This window comes from Pseudorca crassidens, chromosome X (assembly GCF_039906515.1).
Source record: "Pseudorca crassidens isolate mPseCra1 chromosome X, mPseCra1.hap1, whole genome shotgun sequence".
NCBI classification, from domain to species: domain Eukaryota; kingdom Metazoa; phylum Chordata; class Mammalia; order Artiodactyla; family Delphinidae; genus Pseudorca; species Pseudorca crassidens.
The window spans coordinates 68296992-68316502 of NC_090317.1; positions in this window are offsets into that span (position 1 = coordinate 68296992).

The window sequence follows — 19511 nt, forward strand, 5'->3', positions numbered from 1 at the left end:
TAATGGAATAATAATAGTATTTACCCTGCCAAGCTGTTGAAATGAGCTAATTTCTAGAAAACGGTTAGCTAATTCCCTGACCCACTGTAAATGAATGTTAGCCATTATTATTATATTGGATCATCTTCTCCATCTTCCAGGAGGTAATGGCCCACTCACTGCCAGTTGCACAACTGTTATCTCCTTTTATCCAGCCTGTCATCTTGCATACATGTTTTGAGCTTCCAAGTTCTAATTTCTGTTTGGATGTAGAAAAGAAGATATTATAGGTGAGATGGAATAGAATAAGAAAAAGCACTTTGGACTAGTACTTCAGAAATCAGTATTCAGGCTAAAAAATAATACAAATAAATGTATATATGCGAAACAGAAACAGACTCACAGATATAGAAAAAAAACTTGTGGTTACCAAAGGGGAGAGAGAAGTGGCAGAGGGCAAATTAGGGGTATGGGATTAAGAGATACAAACTACTATACATAAAATAGATAAATATCCCTGACTTCAGACTATACTACAAAGCTACAGTAATCAAGACAGTATGGTACTGGCACAAAAACAGAAAGATAGATCAATGGAACAGGATAGAAAGCCCAGAGATAAACCCACTCACATATGGTCACCTTATCTTTGATAAAGGAGGCAGGAATGTACAGTGGAGAAAGGACAACCTCTTCAATAAGTGGTGCTGGGAAAACTGGACAGGTACATGTAAAAGTATGAGATTAGATCACTCCCTAACACCATACACAAAAATAAGCTCAAAATGGATTAAAGACCTAAATGTAAGGCCAGAAACTATCAAACTCTTCGAGGAAAACATAGGCAGAACACTCTATGATATAAATCACAGCAAGATCCTTTTTAAGCCACCTCCTAGAGAAATGGAAATAAAAACAAAAATAAGCAAATGGGACCTAATGAAACTTCAAAGCTTTTGCAAAGCAAAGGAAACCATAAACAAAACCAAAAGACAACCCTGAGAATGGGAGAAAATATTTGCAAATGAAGCAACTGACAAAGGATTAATCTCCAAAATTTATAAGCAGCTCATGCAACTCAATAACAAAAAAACAAAAAACCCAATCCAAGAAAGGGCAGAAGACCTAAATAGACATTTCTCCAAAGAAGATATACAGACTGCCAACAAACACATGAAAGAATGCTCAACATCATTAATCATTAGAGAAATGCAAATCAAAACTACAATGAGATATCATCTCACACCAGTCAGAATGGCCATCATCAAAAAATCTAGAAACAATAAATGCTGGAGAGGGTGTGGAGAAAAGGGAACACTCTTGCACTGCTGGTGGAAATGTGAATTGGTTCAGCCACTATGGAGAACAGTATGGAGGTTCCTTAAAAAACTACAAATAGAACTACCATATGACCCAGCAATCCCATTACTGGGCATATACCCTGAGAAAACCAAAATTCAAAGAGTCGTGTACCAAAATGTTCATTGCAGCTGTATTTACAATAGCCCAGAGATGGAAACAACCTAAGTGCCCATAATCAGATGAATGGATAAAGAAGATGTGGCACATATATACAATGGAATATTACTCAGCCATGAAAAGAAACGAAATTGAGCTATTTGTAATGAGATGGATAGACCTAGAGTCTGTCATACAGAGTGAAGTAAGTCAGAAAGAGAAAGACAAATACCATATGCTAACACATATATATGGAATTTAAGAAAAAAAATGTCATGAAGAACCTAGGGGTAAGACAGGAATAAAGACACAGACCTACTGGAGAACGGACTTGAGGATATGGGGAGGGGGAAGGGTGAGCTGTGACAAAGCGAGAGAGAGGCATGGACATATATACACTAACAAACGTAAGGTAGATAGCTAGTGGGAAGCAGCCGCATAGCACAGGGATATCAGCTCGGTGCTTTGTGACCGCCTGGAGGGGTGGGATAAGGAGGGTGGGAGGGAGGGAGATGCAAGAGGGAAGAGAGATGGGAACATATGTATATGTATAACTGATTCACTTTATTATAAAGCAGAAACTAACACAGCATCGTAAAGCAATTATAGCCCAATAAAGATGTTAAAAAAATAGATAAGTAACAAGGACATATTGTATAGCACAAGGAATTATAACCATAATCTTGCAATGACTTCTAATGGAGTATAATCTGTAAAAATGCTGAATCACTATGATGTACACCTGAAACTAATATAATATTGTAAATCGACTATAAAAAACAGTAGTCATGAAATTTGAGTTGGCCGATTTTGTGATTGGCTCAATTGTTCTATTCCTGAATCAGGAGTCAAAGAATGAGAGAGGGATAAAGCATGTAGGGTGTTGAAAACAGTTTCAGTTTGGAGTCCTACAAGCCTGTGTTTGAACCTCAGCTCTGCCTCTTGTTATATATCTTTAGGCAAGTAAGTCACTTAGCTCTCTGAGCCAGAGTTTCTTTACTTGTCAAATATGGCTCATAATATCATACTGATAGAATCACTGTGAAGATTCCTGGGGGAGTAATGCATGCACACATATATACTTTCTCCCACATGTACTGGATAGTCAATAATTGGAAACTATATTACGTACTTTGGAACTTTGTGGCAATGTTTTACACATTCTGGCAATGAGTTCCTTGTTAGTCTCACTTTTCAGGGTTGTTGCAAGCCTTTGTCCTCTTCTGGGTTATTTAAGTCAGCAGCTGGGAGAGCCAGCATCAAGGACTATTCATCAAAGACTATTTAAACCTAGAAACCCATAAATAAAAATAAAAGACATACTTTTATCAATAGTAGTGACAAAAAAGCCCCTCAAGAGTTTGATGAAAATACTCTGTTAGGGCTTCCCTGGTGGCGTAGTGGTTGAGAGTCCGCCTGCCGATGCAGGGGACGCGGGTTCATGTCCCCATCCGGGAAGATCCCACATGCTGCGGAGCAGCTGGGCCCGTGAGCCATGGCCACTGAGCCTGTGCAACCGCAGCCTGTGCTCCGCAACGGGAGAGGCCACAACAGTGAGAGGCCTGCGTACTGCAAAAAAAGAAAAAGAAAAAAAAATTAAAAAAAATAAAAAATACTCTGTTAGCAAGGCTGTGGGAAAATGTCTTGCTTTGTTGGTGGGAGTATAATTTGGTACACTTGTTGAAGGCAATTTAGGAAGTCTATTATATAATGAATTCATAAAGCCTCTAAACCAGCAACTCCTTTTCTGGAAACTTACCCTACAAACATGCCAGTATTTACACATGTTTTAAATAACATGTGTGCCAGGTTATTCACTGCAGCATTGTTTGTAATAGTAAAGTCCAAATGTCTATCATTAGGGTACTCACTAAATAAATTATGGTACAATCATACAATGATGCTATAAAAAAGAATGAGAAAGTGTTCTATACACTGACATGGAAACAAAAACAAAGGTATATTAAGTGATTTTAAAATGTTCAGAAAAGTATATATTGTATACTATCTTTTGTGCAAAAATAATGGAAAAATGTGTGGAAGGTTATCTTCTTACTTGAATATACACACACTTGAAATTTACAGAAGACACAAATAACTGTGATTAAGTGAGTGGGAGGTGGAAACTAGGTAGATGGGAGACTAAGTTGGGAAGGACATATTTTACTACATACTTTATTTTGAGTTTTTTTAAAAAATTTATTTTATTTTGGAGTATAGTTGATTAACAATGTTGTGTTCATTTCAGGTGTACAGCAAAGTGATTCAATTATACATATAAATGTATCTATTCTTTTTCAAATTCTTTTCCCATTTAGGTTGTTACATAATATAGTATTGAGCAGAGTTCACTGTGCTATACAGTAGGTCCTTGTTGGTTATCCATTTTAAATACAGCAGTGTATACGTGTCAATCCCAAACTCCCAGTCTATCCCTCTCCCCCACCCTTCCCCCCTGGTAACCATAAGTTCATTCTCTAAGTCTGTGTGTCTGTTTCTGTTTTGAAAATAAGTTCATTTGTATCATTTTGTTTTAGATTCCACATATAAATAATATAATACAATACTTCTCTTTCTCTGACTTATTTCACTCAGTACGCCAATCTCTACGTCCATCCATGTTGCTGCAAATGGCATTGTCTTTTCTAAGAACAAGTTTTAAAAAAATAGATTTCCTTTATTATTTTTGTTTTCAATTTTATTGACTTTTACTCTTTACTTCCTTCCTTCTGCTTGCTTTTATTTTGCTCTTCTTTTTCCAGTTTCTTAAAGTAGAAATGTAGATTATGGATTTAAGATCTTTCTTCTTTTCTAAGGTAAGTATTTAGTGCTATAAATTTCCCTCTCATTACAGCTTTAGCTGCATTCCACATATTCTGTTACATTGCATTTAGATTTTCATTCAGTTCTACTTATTTTTATTTCCTTTCAGATTTCCAATTTGGCCCATTGATTATTTGTAAATGTGTTGTCTATTTCTCAGGTATTTAAAGGTTTTCCTATTATCTTTCTGTTGTTTTCTAGTTTTATTACATTATTGTCAGACTATCTATTCTGTATAATTTCAATTCTTTAAAAATTGTTGTGGTTTGTTTTACAGCCTAAGAAGTGGTCTATATTTCCTATGCTTCAATGCATCTGTTCCTATTCATTTCAATCCCCTTCCTGCATTAATTTGATCATTGAGCATAGGTGAAGTAGGTCTAAGACTTCCCATTTCTCCATTTCCATTTTATTTCTGTAGCTATAGAGAAGCCAAAATTTCAAGAGGAATGCCAAGTTTCTTCTCCTTCTTATTTATTTGGGGTACGTCTGCTGCAGTGGATTTTAGGTCAAGGAAATAACTTCTTAGTTGTTTTTAAAATAATTTTCTATAGGTGGCAGCAGAGTGTCACAAGAAAATAATCTCTCTTCTTTCACCCATTGTGTTAAAAAAAAGAAATAATAGTGGGCACATTTCTGCTGCCTTGAATTCTGGGATACACCCTTGAAAACACATACATGAAATGATGTTTAACATCACTAACCACTAGGGGAATACAAATCAAAGCAATAATGAGATAACAACCTATATCTGTTGAGATGGCTATTATCAAAAAATCAAGAGATAATGAATATTGGTGAAAATGTGGAGAAAAGGGAACCTTAGTGCCCTGTTGGTGGGAATGTAAATTGGAAGAACCACTATGGAAAATGGTATGAAGTTTCATCAAAAAATTAAAAATAGAACTACCATATGATACAGCAATCCCACTCTTGGGTATATATCTGAAGGAAATGAAATCAGTATTTCAAAGAGGTATCTGCACCCCCACATTCATTACAACATTATTCATAATAAACACAACATGGAAATAATCTAAGTGTCTATAGACAGATGAATTGATTTTAAAAATCTGGTATATATACAATGGAATATTGTTATAAAAAAGGAAGGAAATCCAATCATTTGTGACAACATGGATGGACCTTGAGGGCATTACGCTAAGTGAAATAAGTCAGACAGAGGAAGACAAATACTGTTTGCTGTCACTTGTATGTGGAATTTAAAAGTAAAACTCATAGAAACAGAGAGTAGAATGAATGATGGTTGCCAGAAGCTGAAAATTGAGGGAAATGGAGAAATGGCAAATAAAGAGTACAAACTTTCAGTTAAGATGAATAAGTTTTGGGAATCTAATATTTATTGTGATGGCTGTAACAACTGTGCTATATTCTTGAAAGTTGTGATGAGAGAAGATCTTAAATACTCTCACCACAAAAAAAATATTGTAATTATGTGAGGAAATGGACATTAACCAAGCTTTTAGTAATCATTTTGCAATATATATGGCATCAAATCATCACCTGTACACCTTAATCTTTCATAGTATTATATGTCAGTTATATCTCAACAAATTTAGGGGAAAAAGTCTGTCTAGTATGTCATATCTGGGCTTCCTTGGGGATGGTTTTTGTCAATTCATTTTGTTCCTTTGAATAGGCCATGTTCTCCTGTTTCTCTGTGTGCTCTGTGATTTTTTAGCTGATAGTTGGGCATTTAGAAATAAAATTCTCCCTCTTCATTAGGGTTTTCATTATTATAGATATTATTGTTTAAGGCTTAGTTGTCTATTTTGGGACTTTCATACTATTTTCGCAAAGACTATTCCTTGCCATACATGACTACTGAAGTCTTTGTTCCATTAGCTCATGTTCAACTAATGTTTTGACGGAGATTTTTTGAATTCCAGGAGCTCACCAAGTCTTTGCAGATTGGCTCTGTGCTTGAGCACGCCTTCAAGACTTAGCTGGGCTTGCTCAGAGCCTAGAGATCAGCCCAAGCAAAATCTTAAGGTCCTGTAAGGTCTTTTCTGAGCATGTGCCTTGCATATTGCTTTCTAAATTCCTACATATGTATGACTGCTTTTGAATGTCCTAATTTCCCAAAGAGTCTCACTTCAACTTCTCTTTCAGGCTTTAGTCTATTGTATGTCTCCACCAATAATCTATTGCCCCAGGCATCTGTGGTTCTGTAGTTGCCTTGGATATTTTATGAGCAGTATCTGCTGTTTTTCACCATTCAGCTCCAAGTTAGGGGAAACAGAAATGAGCACCTTACATCAGTCCTTCAGCTATCCCCCAGAAAGGATAGAAAAGATGTACACAATACTTTTTAAATAAAGTGTGCTCTGCTACCTCCAGTTTGAATAAGGGAACTGAGAACGAGGCTGCTTCCTCTTTAAAACTAAAACCACTACCTCAGTTGAAAGGGCATGGGGCAAAGGTGAGTAAAACACCACAAAAATTTCCTACTGTTTTGAAGATGGCTTTTCTTGATTAGGTAGTTGCATGGTTGTTGTAAACCTTTGTCTGTGATTTAGACTCTGGTTGATTCAGAGAGTCCTTGTTTATTTTTTTCCCTTTGATCTTTCTGTTGGGGAAGAGGGCTTGGAACTTCTGAGTCCATCACTTTGCTGACATTAGTCAATACCTCTACTATTATACTGCATTGAAAACATTCACTCTCTGAATTGTTCCATTAGTGCAACCCCCTTTATGTTTTTCTTCCTGAGCTACCATTGATTGTAGGGTCTGATACTTCAGTCATTATCATGCTAATAACCCTCGAATTGGCAAAAGAGCAGAGGACCTAGGATAGAGAACTTGTGAACACCAGCCTTTGTAGAGGAGGAAGAGGAACATGTGGACATACTGAAAATGAATTGTCAGTGGAGTATGAGGAAAAGAATGTTACAATATCAACAAATGCAACAGACTGACCCTCAATAGATCACAAAGTACTCTACATCTTCAACTTTGTACAGTGAGCTCTCTTCATCTCCTTGACTTAACGAAAATCTAGTTCTTCACTAAGTATACCTGAATTACAGCTCTTTCAGTCACCAGGTTAAACATCTTAACAAAGGCTTTCACATCTGAGTCAACTGAAAAAAAAATGTGTATTATTAATTTCATTAGCTTCCTGAAGCTGGCAGCAGAGCTCTATAAAATAGAACTTTCTACACTTCCTCCCTGCCAACCCACACCCCCTTCCTCAAAACTTGGAACAAAGTAGATGTTTTTTGCATTGTTGCTTCCATTGATTATGATCTTTTAAATAATCATTTCTTAATGTGATAGGTGAAAATTTGCATCTAAGAATTGTTTTAATATGCAATTCTTTGGTAAGTAGGAAAGCTAAACATATTGCTATGCTTCACAGAATTTCCATTTTTTCTTTTTTGAATGATATTCATATCCTTTACCCTATATTTACATTGGGATTTTATTTTATAGCCGTTATTTTTTCTCATTATAAAAATAATATTTATGCAACTGAACACCCATATTTTCATGCCACTAGAGACAACAATTTTAACATTTAGATGCATTTTTACTAGCTTTTCCCCATCTGTGTAGTTATTTGCATTTTCATATTTAATATCATTTTGCTTTATATCCTGCCTTTTTTCATGTAACTATGTAGTGATCTTTCCCCATACCATTAATAATTCTTGTGTAAATGTTTTAAAAGAGCTTTTGTTTATGATTTAAAAAACAATTCTTGAGCACTGTTGAAAACTTGGTAAATACAGAAAAAATTAATAAGAAAAATCATATAAAATCCCTCAAACTGGAGATAACCATTGTTAAACTTCTGGTATATTTTCCCAACCATTTATCTATGCAAGTGTTATACATTTTCATTCCACTGAGATCATATACTAATGTACAGTTTTACATGAGTATTATTTCATTTTATATTTTACATGCCCCTAGAACTATTTTTAAATGTTATTTTAGTGGCTATATATTAAACCAACTGTTTAATCACTTTAATATTCCACTGCTATTGAACACTTAAAATTTCCCCACTATTAGAAACTATGCTATAATGAATTTTTGAGTGCAAAATCTGCATTTCTGATTTTTATTAAAGAGCCCAAGAAGTGGATTACTGGGTAAAATGTTATGACCATTTTATAAAATACTGCAGTAGTTTAGATTTATGTAAATGGCTCTTTCCTTGAGTACACAGATTCATTTACTGGTTTTGTTCTGTTTACTCTTTTTTAAGGTGACAAGTGGTACCCTAATATTGTATTAATATTAATTTAAAAATTATCAATGCATATTTTTCAAGCTTATTAGCAATGTGATTTCCTCCTTTGTGAATTATTATTCACATTCTATGCTGCTTGTAAAACTTGGTACAACCTCTGGAGAACAATTTGTAAATTTCTTTCAAAATTACAAATGCACAAATCCTTTAATCATCATTTCCATTCATAGGGATTTATTCCAAAGATATATGTATGTGTGTGTGTGTGTGTGTGTGTGTGTGTGTATCTCAAGATGATATATGTACAACTTTATTGCAGAATTTTTTAAAACTATAAAATATTAGAATATAAGTTTTAAGTGGGAAAATGTATAGATCTTTGTGTTCTACTATTCATTTAATAAAAGGGAGAGGTAAACACACACATATGTATATATTTGAGTATTAACATACTATATGTGGGAAAGAGCACACAGAGACTAATATAAGTTTTATGAAGTCCCTTTCCCTTTTATGTTCTATTTGAAGACTATTTTACAGGGTTTATGATGTATACTAAGTAACTGGAAAAGGACTGGGATGCTGAAAGTGAGGCATGGGAAAGATGTAGCTCCAAATCAAAAAGACATCTGGGAAGCCAGACACAAAAGACCTCACATTATATTATTACATCATAGATGTCCATGAAAGGCAAATCTCTAGAGACAGAAAGTAGAGACACAAAGTAGTTTACCTAGGACTGGGGATGGAAACTTGGAGTGGCTAAAAATGAGCACTAGGGATCCTCCTGGGGCAATGGAAACTTTCTAAAACTTGACAGTGTTTACACAACACTGTGAGTTCACTAAAAATTATTGAATTTTACACTTAAAGTGGGTGAATTTTATGATGTGTAAGTTACACCTCAATAAACCTGTTAAAAATAAATAAATAAACATGTCTAAGAGTATACTTTTTAAATGGACTTCGGTTTGTTAAAGAAGTTAAAGAAGGAACCAATCCTACAGCAGCATTGGCACCAGGGACATCTATCAGTAAAATTAACCTCATGATTCACAGAATAGTCTTACAGGTTTTAGAAAGACTTGCAGTGGTCCAGTCAGCTGCTCTAATGATCAACCCCACACTCCTGATATTGCTCACAAATATCCCCATCCCCAGAAGTTACAGTCAAGTATGATTAGAGGAACAGGTTGCAGTAGTGGTGGTATGTGCTTAGAATTGTGCCTGGAACAAAGTAAGTGCTAAGTAAAGTCAGCTATTATTGTTTCCATCCAGACTATTAAAACAGGCTTGTTACTTGAACATTTTATGTCCAGTCTCTCTCATTATTTCAGTCCATATTCTTACCTCTGACTTGAAATATACCTGAAGGACTCATCACTGCAGCAGACCATACATGAGCTAGATTTATCCCTGGACAAATTGCTGTCTGGATCACCCAGGTAGTCTGCTGAAATACTCAGAGACACTGCTTCTCAACACTCAGGAAGTTTACAACCACCTCTGAGTTGCTTAGTGACAAATATCATTCATCTTGAACAAAAGTGAAGACTGACAATGTTGAATTTTACCTGAGCCCTGTGCTCCTAGAAAACAGAGGAAATTAAGAAATATTCAACCTTTTTGTGCTCCGAGAAACTACTTACTACAAAGAAACACTCTTCTCCATATAACTTAGATAAGACACACGATATGCACCTTGTTAACCTATATAACAAGGCTAAACCCAGATGCTCCAAATATCTGTTCTTTGCTTCATAAAGAATTAACTTAACTGATTGAAACCACTGACCAATCTGGACAATATATCTGCTACCTTGACTTTACCAAACTTTAGTTAAGCTTCTCTCCTTTCTTCAGACCTTTTAACTTTGACCCACCCTCAGCTTGAGTATCCTTCATGGCCCCTTAATGGCATCAATTAACCTCAGGGAAAAACATTTCATGATCACCTGTTCAGTTTGGCTACCTTTTCATCCCACTTCCCCAAGCCTGGTTCTTTCTAGTTTTGGTCTCTTTTCCCTATTAAAAAAAAAGGCCATTTTATGCCTGACCTTTGAAATACTTACAGATTTCATGGGCAGATATTCTCCCTATTGCAATAGTCCCTTTCCCCTCTCTTGCCAAAATCCATTGGAATAAAGCCTCTTCTAATCTAAATCCAGATTTGTTTTTTATTTGAAAGGTTTAATAAAGTTTAGGTAATACCCAAACATGTTATAATGCTCAATTCCTTTTTCTGATGTTTTATCCAACTACTTATACTCCCAGGAATTTTACTTGAGTAGTTTAAAAGAAAGCTGCTATCAGAAAGAGAAATTAAGAAAACAATCCCATTTACAGTCACATCAAAAAAAATAAAATACCTAGGAACAAATCTAACTAATGAGATTAAAGACTTGTACTCCAAAAACTACAAGACACTGATGAAACAAATTGAAGCTGACACAAACAGATGGAAAGATATATATATATATATATATATATATATATATATATATATTATTCAATGCAATCCGTATGAAAATACCAAGGATATTTTCCACAGAACTAGAACAAATAATTCTAAAATTTGCATGGAAACACAAAAAAACCCCAATAGTCAAAACAATATTGAGAATGAAGAACAGAGCTGGAGGAATCATGCTCCATGACTTCAGACTATACTACAAAACTACAATAATCAAAAGAGTATGGTACTGGCATAAAAACAGACACACAGATCAATGGAACAGGATAGAAAGCCCAGAGATAAACCCACGTAGCTATGGTCAATTAATCTAAAATAAAGAAGGCAAGAATATACACTGGAGGAAAGACAGTCACTTCAGTAAGTGGTGCTGGGAAAACTGGACAGCTACACGTAAAAGAATGAAATTATAACATTCTCCAACACCGTATACAAAATAAACTCAAAATGAATTAAAGACCTAAATGTAAAACTGGATACTATAAAACTCCTAGAGGAAAACATAGGAGGAACACTCTTTGACATAAACCCCAGCAACATTTTTTTTGGATCTGTCTCCTAAAGTAAAGAAAATAAAAGGAAAAAAAATGGGACCTAATTAAACTTAAAAGCTTTTGCACAGCAAAGGAAACCATTGACAAAACAAAAAAACAACGTACTGAATGGGAGAAAGTTTTGCAAATGACTTAACTGATAAGGGATTAATATCCAACATATATAAACATCTCATACAGCTCAACATCAAACAAACAAACAACCCAATTAAAAAGTGGCAGAACTGAATAGACATTTTTCAAAGAGGAAATACAGATGGCCAACAGGCATATGAAAAGATGCTCAACATCGCTAATCATCAGGGAAATGAAAATCAGAACCACAATGAGATATGACTTCACACTTGTCCAAAGGGCTATCATCAAAAAGAACACAAATAACAACTATTGGCGAAGATGTGGAGAAAAGGGAACCCTCTTACACTGTTGGTAAGAATGTAAGTTGGTGAAGCCACTGTGCAAAACACTATGGAGGTTTCTCAAAAAACTAAAAGTAGAACTATCATATGACCCAGCAGTTTCACTCCTGGATATATATCAGAAAAAACACAAAAACACTAATTCAAAAAGGTACATGCACCCCAATGTTCATAGCAGCATTATTTACAATTTGCCAAGATGTGGAAGCAACCTACGTGTCTATCAACAGTTGAATGGGTAAAAAAGATGTGGTGTATATCTTCAATGAGATACTACTCAGCCATAAAAATAATGAAATTTTTGTTATTTGCTGCAAATTGGATGGACTTGGAAGTCATTATGCTAAAGGAAATAAGTCAGATAAAGACAAATACTGTATGATATCTGTTATATGTGGAATCTAAAATATGCAGCAAATTAAAATATATAAATATAATATAATATAATATATAATATATAATATAAATAAATAAATAAAATATACAAATATATAGAAATATATAATATATATAATATAATATATATTATATATTATGTATATTATATATAAATAATATAATTATATATAATATAAATATAATATTATATATAATATAATATAATATAATAAAAGAAGCAGACTCAGAGATATAAATAACAAACTAGTGGTTACCAGTGGGGAGATTGGGGAGGGACAATATAGAGGTGGGTAGAGTGTTAGGTACAAACTATTGGTTTTAAGATTAGCTACAGGGATGTATTGTATAACATGAGGAATATAGTCAATATTTTGTATTAACTGTAAATGCACTGTAAACTTTAAAAATTTAAAAAATCATAATACCATGTGGGAATAAAAAAACAGACACACAGATCAATGGAATGGAATAGAGAGCCCAGAAATGAATTTATCCTTAGAGGGACAATTAATCTATGACAAAGGAAGCAAGAATATACAATGGGGGAAAGACAACCTGTTCAATAAATGGTGTTGGGAAAACTGGACAACTACAAGCAAAAGAATCAAACTGAACTATTCTCTCACAGCATACACAAAAATAAATCCAAAATATATTAAAGCCTTAGATGTAATACCCGAAACTATAAAACTAGAAGAAAAACATGGACAGTATGTTCTTTGACATCGGTCTTAGCAATATTTCTTTTAGATATGTCTCCTCAGGCAAACAGAAAAAAAAAACAAAAGTAAACAAATGAGAATACATTAAACTAAAAAGCTTTTGTACAGTGAAGGAAACTATCAAAAAAACTAAAAGGCTTCTCTTCTTTTTCTTCCCTCTTTTTGTGAGTGTGTGTGTGTGTTTCTTTGTGTGATTTTGTCTGTTTAGTTTTGCTTTTACTATTTGTTTTGGGGATCTGTATGTTCGTTATTTTTTTTCTTCTTTCTTTTCTTCTGTGCTGTGCAGCTGGCAGGGGCTTGGTACTCCAGCTGGGTGTCAGACCTCAGCCTCCGAGGTGCTAGAGCCAAGTCAAGGACGTTGGACCACCAGAGACCTCCCGACCCCATGTAATATTAATCAGCAAGAGCTCTCCCAGAGATCTCTGTCTCAACACTAAGACCCAGCTCCACCGAATGGCCAGCAAGCTCCAGTGCTGGACTCCCCATGCCAAACAACTAGCAAGTCAGGAACACAAGTCCACCCACTAAGAGAGAGCCTGCGTAAAGTCCTACTAAGTTCACAGACACTCCAAAACACACCACCAGATGTGGCCCTGCCCAGCAAAGGGAGAAGATCCAGCTGCACCAACCAGGACACAGGAACCAGTACCCGCCACCAGGAAGCCTACGCAAGCCACTGAACAAAACTAACCCACTGGGGGCAGACACCAGAAATAAGAGGAAATACGAACCTTCAGCCTGTGAAAAGGAGACCCCAAATACAGGAAGTTAAACAAAATGAGAAGGCAGAGAAATAAGCAGCAGATGAAGGAGCAAGGTAAAAACCCACCAGACCAAAAATATGAAGAGGAAATAGGCACTCTACGTGAAAAAGATTTCAGAGTAATGCTAGTAAACATGGTCGAAAATCTTGGAAAGAGAATAGAGAAAATACAAGAAATGTTTAACAAGGACCTAGAAGAACAACAGAGCAAACAAACAATGATGAACAACACAATAATTGAAATTAAAAATACTCTAGAAGGAATCAATAGCAGAATGACTGAGGCAGAACAATAGATAAGTGACCTGGAAAATAGAATAATGGAAATAACTGCTGCAGAGTAGAATAAAGAAAAAGGACGAAAAGAATTGAGGAGTCTGAGAGACCTCTGAGAAACATTAAATGCACCAACATTCAAATTCCAGGGGTCCCAGAAGAAGAAGAGAAAGAGAAAGGGTCGGAGAAAATATTTGAAGAGATTGCATTTGAAAAGTTCCCTAACATGGCAAAGGAAATAGTCAATCAAATCCAGGAATCACAGAGAGTCCCATACAAGATAAATCCAAGGAGAAACATGCCAAGACATATATTAGTCAAACTAACAAAAATTAAACACAAAGAAAAAAATACTAAAAGCAGCAAAGGAAAAGCAACAAATAACATACAAGGGAATCCCCATACGGTTAACACCTGACCTTTCAGCAGAAACTCTGCAAGCCAGAAGGGAGTGGCGTGATATATTTAAAGTGATGAAAGGGAAAAAGCTACAACCAAGAATACTCTACCCAGCAAGGACCTCATTCAGATTCGATGGAGAAATCAAAAGCCTCAGAGACAAGCAAAAGCTAAGACAATTCAACACCACCAAACCAGCTTTACAACAAATGCTAAAAGAACTTCTTTAGGTGGGAAACACAAGAGAAGGAAAAGACCTACAAAAACAAACCAAAAAAGATTAACAAAATGGTAATAGGAACATACATGTCGATAATTACCTTAAATGTAAATGGATTAAATGCTCCAAACAAAAGATGCAGACTGGCTGAATGGATACAAAAACAAGACCTGTATATATGCTATCGACAAGAGACCCACTTCAGACCTAAGTACACATACAGACTGAAAGTGAGGGGATGGGAAAAAAATATTCCATGCAAATGGAAATTAAAAGAAAGCTGGAATAGCAATGCTCATATCAGAAAAAAAATAGATTTTAAAATGAAGACTGTTAGAAGAGACAGGGAAGGACACTACATAATGATCAAGGGATCGATACAAGAAGATATAACAATTGTAAATATATATGCATCCAACATAGGAGCACCTCAATAGATAAGGCAAATGTTAACAGCCATAAAAGGGGAAATCAACAGTATCATAATAATAGGAGGGAACTTTAACACCCCACTTTCACGAGTGAACAGATCATCCAAAATGAAAATAAATAAGGAAACACAAGCTTTAAATGACTCATCAGACCAGATGGGCTTAATTGATAATTATAGGGCATTCAATCCAAAAACAACAGAATACACTTTCTCCTCTAGGGCATATGGAACATTCTCCAGGATAGATCATATCTTGCATCACAAATCAAGCCTCGGTAAATTTAAGAAAATTGAAATAATATCAAGTACCTTTTCCGACCACAACACTATGAGATTAGATATCAATTACAGGGAAAAAAATCTAAAAAATAAAAACACATGCAGGCTAAACAATATACCACTAAATAACCCTGAGATTACTGAAGAAATCAAAGAGGAAATCAAAAATTACCTAGAAACAAATGACAATGAAAACACAGTGACCCATAACCTATGGGATGCAGCAAAACCAGTCTAAGAGGGAACTTTATAGCAACAGAATCCTACCTCAAGAAACAAGAAACATCTCAAATAAACAACCTAAACTTACACCTAAAGCAATTAGAGCAAGAAAAACACCAAAAAAACCTGAAAATTAGGAGAAGGAAAGAAATCATAAAGATCAGATCAGAAATAACTGAAAAAGAAATGAAAGAAACAATCACAAAGATCAATAAAACTAAAAACTGATTCTCTGAGAAGATAAACAAAATTGGTAAACTGATAACCAGACTTAACAAGAAAAAAGGGAGAATATTCAAATCAACAGAATTAGAATCGAAAAAGGAGAAGTAACAACTGACACTGCAGAAATACAAAGGATCATGAGATACTACTACAAGCAACTATATGCCAATAAAATGGACAAACTGGAAGAAATGAACAAATTCTTAGAAAAGTACAACCTTCCAAGACTCTACCAGGAAGAAATAAAAACATGAACAGACCAATCACAAGCAATGAAACTGTGATTAAAAATTTTTGAACAAATGAAAGCCCAGGATCAGATAGCTTCACAGGTGAATTCTATCAAACATTAGGAGAAGAGATAGCACATATCCCTCTCAAACTCTTCCAAAATATAGTAGAGGGCTTCCCTGGTGGCACAGTGGTTGAGAGTCCGCCTGCCAATGCAGGGGACACGGGTTTGTGCCCCGGTCCAGGAAGATCCCACATGTGGCGGAGCGGCTGGGCCCATGAGCCATGGCCACTGAGCCTGCACGTCCAGAGCCTGTGCTCCATAACGGGAGAGGCCACAGCAGTGAGAGGCCCGCATACTGCAAAAAAAAAAAAAAAATATATATATATATATATATATATATATATATATATATATATATATATATATATAGTAGAGACAGAAACACTCCCAATCTCATACTATGAGGCCACCTTCACCCTGATACCAAAACCAGACAAAGATGTCACAAAGAAAGAAAACTACAGGCCACTATCTCTGATGAACATAGTTGCAAAAATCCTCAGTAAAATATTAGCAAGCAGAATCCAACAGCACATTAAAAGGATCATACACCATGAGCAAGTGTGGTTTATCCCAGGGATGCAAGGATTCTTCAGTATATGCAAATCAATCAATGTGATAGACCATATTAACAAATTGAAGAATAAAAACCATATGATCAACTCAATAGATGCAGAAAAAGCTTTTGACAAAATTCAACACCCATTTATGATAAAACCTCTCCAGAGAGGGAGCATAGCGGGAAACTACATCAACACAATAAAGGCCATATATGAAAAACCCACAACGAACATCATTCTCAATGGTGAACAAATGAAACTACTTCCTCTAAGATCAGGAACAAGACAAGAGTGCCCACTCTTGCCACTATTATTCAAAACAGTTCTGGAAGTTTTAGCCACAGCAATCAGAGAAGAAAAAGAAATTAAAGGAATCCAAATTGGAAAAGAAGAAGCAAAGCTGTCACTGTTTGCAGATGACATGATATTATACATACAGAATCCTAAGATGCTACCAGAAAACTACTAGAGCTAATCAATAAATCTGGTAAAGTAGCAGGATACAAAATATTCACAGAAATCTCTAGCATTCCTTTACACTAATGACGAAAAATCTGAAAGAAAAATGAAGGAAACACTCTCATATATGGTTGCAAAAAAAGAATAAAATACCTAGGGATAACCCTACCTAAGGAGACAAAAGATCTGTATGCAGAAAACTAAAAGACACTGATGAAAGAAATCAAAGACGATAGAAACAGATGGAGAGATATACTATGTTCTTGAATTGGAAGAATCAGCATTGTGAAAATGACTATACTACCCAAAGCAATCTACAGATTCAATACAATCTCTATCAAATTACCAAGGGCATTTTTCACAGAACTAGAACAAAAAATCTTAAAATTTGTATGGAGACACAAAAGACCCCAAATAGCAAAAGCAATCTTGAGGAAAAAAATACGGAGCTGGAGGAATCAGGCTTCCTGACTTCAGACTCTACTACAAAGCTACAGTAATCAAGACAGTATGGTACTGGCACAAAAACAGAAATATAGAACAATGGAATAAAATAGAAATCCCAGAGACAAACCCACGCACATATGGTCATATTATCTTTGACAAAGGAGACAAGAATATACAGTGGAGAAAAGACAGTCTCTTCAATAAGTGGAGCTGGGAAAACTGGACAGCTACATGTAAAAGAATGAAATTAGAACACTCCCTAACACCATACACAAAAATAAACTCAAAATGGATTAAAGACCTAAATTTAAGGCCAGACGCTATAAAACTATTAGAGGAAAACATAGGCAGAACACTCTAAGACATAAATCACAGCAATATCCTTTTTGACCCACCTCCTAGAGAAATGGAAGTAAAAACAGAAATAAACAAATGGGACCTAATGAAACATAAAAGCTTTTGCACAGCAAAGGAAACCATAAATAAGACAAAAAGGCAACCCATAGAATGGGAGAAAATGTTTGCAAACAAAGCAACTGACAAAGTATTAACCTCCAAAATATACAAGCAGCTCATACAGCTCAATATCAAAAAAACAAGCAACCCAATCCAAAAGTGGGCAGAAGACCTAAATAGACATTTCTCCAAATAATACATACAGATTGCCAACAAATACGTGAAAGGATGCTCAACATCGCTAATCATTAGAGAAATGCAAACCAAAATCACAATGAAGTGTCACCTCACACCAGTCAGAATGGTCATCCTCAAAAAATCTAGAAACAATAAGTGCTGGTGAGTGTGTGGAGAAAAGGGAGCCTTCTTGCACTGTTGGTGGGAATTTAAATTGATACAGCCACTATGGAGAGCAGTATGGAGGTTCCTTAAAATATAAAAATAGAACTACCCTATGACCCAGCAATCCCACTACTGGGCATATACCCTGAGAAAATCATAATTCAAAAAGGGTCATGTATCACAATGTTCATTGCAGCACTATTTCCAACACCAGGACATGGAAGCAACCTAAGTGTCCATCAACAGATGAATGGCTAAAGAAGATGTGGCACATATATACAATGGAATACTACTCAGCCATAAAAAGAAACGAAATTGAGTTATTTGTAGTGAGGTGGATAGACCTAGTGTCTGTCATACAGAGTGAAGTAAGTCAGAAAGAGAAAAACAAATACTGTTTGCTAACTTATATATAAGGAATCTTTAAAAAAATGGTTCTGATGAGCCTAGGGGCAGGACAGGAATAAAGATGCAGACGTAGAGAATGGTCCTGAGGATACGGGGAGGGGGAAGGGTAAGCTGGGACAAAGTGAGAGAGTAGCATTGACATATATACACTACCAAAGGTAAGGTAGATAACTAGTGGGAAGCAGCTACATAGCACATGGAGATCAGCTCAGTGCTTTGTGACCACCTGGAAGGGTGGGATACGGAGGGTAGGAGGCAGAAGGAAGAGGGAGGGTATATGGGGATATTTGTATACGTATAGCTGATTCACTTTGTTATACAGCAGAAACTTACACAACATTGTAAAGTAATTATACTCCAATAAAGATTAAAAATTTTTTTTAAAAAGGAGATAAAAAATACTAAAAGTCCACTGCTAAATGGAATAATATATATGCAAGTGATCTACCTGACAAGGGGTTAATATGCAAAATATACAAAGAATTCATAGGACTCAACATTAAAACACAAACAAACAAATGAACATCCTGATTCAAAATGGGCAGAGGACCTGAACAGTTATTTTTTCCAAAGAAGACGTAGATGTGACTATCAGGCACATGAAAGATGCTCAACATCCCTAATCATCAGAGAAATGCAAATCAAATCTGAAATGAGATTTCACCTTACACCTGTCAG